The sequence below is a fragment of the Lepisma saccharinum genome, chromosome 26 (assembly GCF_977018435.1).
Source record: "Lepisma saccharinum chromosome 26, izLepSacc3.1, whole genome shotgun sequence".
Taxonomy (NCBI): domain Eukaryota; kingdom Metazoa; phylum Arthropoda; class Insecta; order Zygentoma; family Lepismatidae; genus Lepisma; species Lepisma saccharinum.
This window is the reverse complement of record NC_139254.1, coordinates 17,095,994-17,101,944: the sequence shown is the minus strand read 5'-3', so window position 1 is coordinate 17,101,944 and position 5,951 is coordinate 17,095,994.

The window sequence follows — 5,951 nt, the reverse complement described above, 5'->3', positions numbered from 1 at the left end:
AAACAAAACTTTAAATCTGACCTGGTCGTTTTCATAGATTAAATCTAGGATTTGTTTAATCAAATTTGTTAATCAATTTGTTGAATTACATAAATGATTACTTGAAGAAGATGTGAACAATTTACAATTTGCTCGTAAGCATAATGATTGTTTGGCATTCAAAAATCGGGATCTAGCTAAAAATTAGTCACATTTCGCGACTTTCAGCTCCTAATTTCGAATCCTATAAATTAAAGGATGTATGGTAGGTAGCCTTTTTAAGATTTTTAAAATGTGGCTGTTGCCCTTTCTGTCCATGACAGTTATATAGGGGGAAAATAATAGGTGTGCAACTTTCAATAGTCCAAGGGTAATAAACTTTTAAAAAGTTACTTTATTTTGTTATTTAGAGTCACTTTTCTACTACTTTTGGTTAATCGCGACGATGAAAATGAATGTGATTGAATGAAATTGATGAAAAGGCTTTCAAAAAAACACACATGCTCACGTCAGGAATCGAACCTGGAACGGTCTCTGGCCAGGTCGTGAATCCAGAACTCGGATGTCAAGTATTATTGTTATAATAATCATAATGACTATTGTTTATAAAGGGGTAACTAATTATTATTTTTATCTTTAATACAGTTTACAATTAATCAGTTTTTTTCTTTTAAGCAATGTCCGTGTGTATGGGTATGGCATTTCTTCTTTAGCGTAGATTTTCCATTACTTCTGTTTAAATAAAAAAGAAGTGCGTTATCAGTCCCGATTAGTATTTATGTACGAACAGATATTCAAAAAGCAAATCAAGATGGCTGACATTGTTGTTTTGTATGTAGGTGTTTCCGGGTTCGAATCCCAATGCTGCCAAAGTGCAGAATAACTAATTTGTTTAAAAAGTGAGTTACTATTCCCAATTAACGTTGATGCACAAAGAGTCACAAAACCAGTATTTGTATAAAAAACAATATGGCGGAGAATATGGGCGCGCAACCAATGTGTAAGATGCAAAGTTTTGAAGGAACCTGATTTTAAGATGGTGCCGAAGCTGGCGTAATCCCCCGAAAGCCTAGTGGCTAAGGTTGTTGCTTTGTAAAGAAGGTATCGAGGGTTCGATTCCTTGTAGAGTCAATAATGAATTGTTTCGATTATCCGCTGTGTACATAAACCCCAACAAGATGGCGGTGTTCAAAAATTGAGTTGGGTTAGTTGTTAAAGTTGTTGCCTGGTAACAGAGAAGTCCACGGTTCGATTTAGTACGCAGTCAAATGGAGTCAATTGCTATTGGTTCTCCTCCAAATATAGGTCCCGATTAGCCCATCTGTGCAAAAATAGTATTTCTATAAAACATAATGGCGGCTGTGTTGTGTGCAGTGGCGGCGGCGGCGAAGCGGTTGTGGCCGATATAGATAATAGTTTAAATATAAAATGGTTAAAGCTGATGTTGTTAATCAAACGGTTCGGGGTTCGATTCCAAATGTTGGCAAAATTAGATATTTAATTCTATTTTTTAAAAGTCCCGATTAGGTTTTACGCACAAAGAGGAAATGAACAAAAGTGGAAATAGGGTGTAAAAGTTAATGCTGAAATGAGATCCCGGGTTCGATTTCCAATGTTGTCAAATTGCCTAATAATATTTTTTTAAAATAAAAAAAGAAGTGTGTTATCGGTCCCTATTAGCATTTATGCTCGAACAGATATTCAAAAGGCAAAACAATATGGCTGACACTACTGTGTATTCAAGAGGTTCCATATTCGAGTCCCAATGCTGGCAAATTGCAGAATAACATTGATTTTTTTTTTTAAAAAAAAAAGTGAGTTACTATTCAAAATTAACCTTGATACACAAATAGAAATGGCTGACTTTGGGGTTTTGTAACCCAGGGGTCGAGGGTTCGATTCCAGCTGGTGCTATTGTTGGTGTTTTTTAACGAATTGTACTGCATAAAGTTGTTCCACTGGATATTGAACCTGGAACCTCATTGATTACAATGCAAAGGCTTTACCACTAATGTATAAAGAGAAAGCAGATTCTGTTGTTTTGCTGTGTGGGCCTTGTACCGATTAGCTTTAATGCATAAAGAGTAGGTAAGGTAAGCAACATTGCCGACACTATCGCTTTGTGATCAAAAAGGGGGGTGGGGGTCGCAGGTTCGACTCCTCCAATGGAGGCAATATTCTATGTTTCAATTCCATTTACAATTCTAAAGTTATGTTTCGATTAACCTCAATGCATAAATGGAAATTAAACAAAAAAACAAGAAAGATGGCGATAGATGTGTTTTAAAAAAATGGAATTCGTTTCTATGAGTGTTTTTTATAGTGACAAGGAAAATAGAGAATCACTGCTAGAAATATAATGAAAATAAAGATACTTGCCTTTGCATGTTCAGGGCTGTGCAGAAAAGCTCTCATGCTTTATCTCCGACAAGTCCACAATACACACTTTTTTTATTATATAGTTAAATATTAATGTTGTTATTAACACTGATTCTTACCAGTAAAAATATAAACCATATGATTTTTTTAAAGGGTTGATAAGTGAAAGGAAAAGCAAACACATATATTTTACCCCTGTTTATTACCAATATTTACAAATTCAAAAGAACCACACACACACACATACGTAACATGTTTATATTGTGTCACCAGTTTAGCAGCATGGTATTTAGCAAGTTCTTATTTTTTATGTTTGTTCACTCACCCACATAAGAAATTGTGTCACTGTCATAGACACTGTCTGCTGCAACCACTGAATTAAAATGTTTCACTATTTTTTCCACAAGAATGTTCTCGCAAAATACAAAAAAATCTTTGGAAAGTCTTTTCCCGTCGATGGTTTGTATAGACAAAGACTCAGGTTTTGTACATCCATGTACAGTCATGGAAAAAAGTTCTTCCCCATAAGGCTTTAATAGGAGCAAGTAATGCAGGAGGATAGGCAACACATATTGCACCCTTCGATGATCGGGTGATTTTGCCTGTCTTAACACCGAGAAATGTGTTCCACGCGAAGGTCAACATGACAGGAAAGCAAAGAGGGTCACGTGACTATTGGTTACTTGGAGTGTTGTGCTTCTCCACGTCCCCAGTTCTTGATCCACATTGCAGAAAATGTAGAGCTGCATGCAATATATGAAAATAGGTTGTTTTCAACTACACGCTTAATTATGATTTTCCCAATTGTAAATCTATCAGACGTGTCTCCCGATTTAGTCGGGACAATCTTTTACTTTGAATTCCTGTTTGTCATAGGCGTAACTTGACGGGAGCAGAAAGGGCATTTGTACCCCCCCCCCCCCAAATCAGGTTTCTTAAAGCTGCTAAAACAGGAATTAAATACTATGATTTGACGCGTCCAAAAAGAGTATTATATTGAAAGATTTTTCCCAAATACGTAGATAGCAATTTAATACTTTGAAAGTGTCTCAGATTTGTTTATTGTCCCAACTTAGTGTGGCACAGGTCTACTACAAAAGTGGAATTTCGTAACAGAAATATGAACCCACTCCTTTTATTTCGTAGCCGATTTCATCTTAAAACTGAAATTAAGAATATTAGTTAACAATGTCATTGGTAAACAATAAAGAAATGTGTTAGACCCAATTCTTTAATACCTTATCATAATCTTTATCGCAAGTTTAAATTTTGTTGTAAGTCCACTTTATGCAAAAAAGCTTGGCGCTACGCCATGAAGGCGTATAGGGGGTGTGGGGGTAACGCCCCACACTTTCTTGTTTCGTTCGTGAGTGGGGGTGATGTGATCAGCATCACGCCGCCCCACACTTTCTTGATTCGTTCGTGAGTGGGGGTGATGTGATCAGCATCACGCCCCTGACCGCTTTTACCACCAGGGTTTCCCCCAGGTACCCATGTCATTCGACGCTGGGTGGGGGCTGGGGCCGCTTCCAACGTTAGAAAAGTTCCCGGGCTTGAACCGGCCGGGAATCGAACCCGGGGCCTATAGCATGGTAGTCAGACGCGTTACCGACTGAGTCACCGGCACAGATAGACTAATCTGAAGTGCATACAGTTTAAAGTGGGATCCGAACCATTATGTGCGATCACCTGGTATCGTAGCCGAGATCTCTTGATTACAAGGCCTTACCTATACGCCATCAGTGAGGCGCACACAATCTTTGTATTTCGACCTTTTTAAACCTCTATGTATCATATAAGAGGTTGTTTAACGTTCCTATGCCTCTATGGATTATATTTAGCCAGTATTCGAGCACATAGCGTCAGGTTTCATAGAATATAAGCTTCTCTTCCATGTTTATGGTTTCCTGTCTGCAGTAGAAAAACTGGCAGGTTCCCATAGCTTTTCTTTCAATAGTCTTCCAATGGTTGCATATCATATCACTCAAATTTGATTCATTCGTTTCGAACACAATCCCCGATGGCGCAGTGGGATCGTGGGCGCCTTGTAATTAAGGGATCCCGGGTTCGATACTCGGTGGAGGAACATAGTGGTTCGGATCCCCCTTTAAACTATTGGTCCATTCACGATTAGCCTAATAGGACATAAAGTGGACTTAAGACACCAATCAACCAACCAACACAATCCCGTTATTGTCCAGATTATCGAATCCAGAACCTTCGTCGCGAATAACATAAGCAGGAAGACAACGTGAAATAACCGAACAGAAACAGAACCTAAAACCTACATCGGATAGATTGAATTAAGTCGACAATACAGCACGGGTTCTGAAATGAAAAAGAATACGAAAGTTGAAGGACCTCTATACGCACCCACTTTTCCTCCACTCAATGGGGAAGATATCCTTCCAGCTGAGAAGCCTTTACGTAGGAGTGCCCTGAGGGAACTTCAAGGCCACGACGATAAAGTGTTCTACGTGCAATGACGGGACCAAAACATACATCAGATAGCTGTGTTCCTCCTTATTTCGTACGCCATTGATAACTGGAACACGTGACCTCGTCTTTGGTAGAGCAGAAGCCTGCTTGCTTGCCACCACCCTTTAGTTCAGTGACCTTCGCCCGTAGTCAGCAAGAGTGAATGACTCACCATATACTTGTTGTCTGTGAGGCTACACAAGAATAGATATTTCGTTAGTGGCTGTAAGTATTGTTTCATCTGCAGTTATATCAGTTAACATTTCAATAGTTTCCTTCCTAATGGTTACGTTAGTGATAAACATGTAAATTAGTTCTCGAGAGTGAACGTTTTATCTATTTGAACGGGGGATTTTTATACAGTCCTGCATGCAGGGGCGCCGACTTGTCAAAATTATTGGGGGGGCTCTGATCACTGAAATAAATGAATGAATGACTCATTCCCTCCCTTTTTTAAAAATAAAAATTACGCCTTCGTATAGGAGTTTTTAAGCAGCTATTATATTCCTCATGCAAATTAAATATAAACATGAAAAATGTTTAGAAAATGTTTCAAAGTCTCTTTATGTCTTTTGTGTCTGCTCATTTGTTTTTTTAGATAATTAACATTTTTATTGACATTACCCCATTGTAGATCTCAAATATGTATTTAGTCGGCGTATAGCACTGAATGACCTTTCGGCTATGGCTGTCGTCACTGGCACAGTGCAGAGGACCATCATGAATTTGGCAACTTCAGGCAGATGCTCCTGGAGGGTGCTGTCTTCCAAAAGAAACTTCCTTATGTCACGCATGGTAGTTAGAACCACTTTCTTCTGTTTGGTGATATTACCAAGCATGGACATGTGTAAGGAGAGCCTATCGGCATCCAAATCTTGGCGAAAGAATTCTCGCGTTTGCTGACAGTTTGTTGTGCAACTGTTCACAGCTGAGATGCATTCTTTGTCTACGGCTGTTACTTTTTGTAGTCCTGTAGATTCATGTCCATGTTTAACACATGATTTTGCTGTGTCACAGACGTCAGTGTATATTGATTTATAATGCTATTTTGGAGTGTAGAACTTGTGAGTTTTGGCAGCATCAGGATTTTCAAGTCTCTTAGGGACGTGACGTTG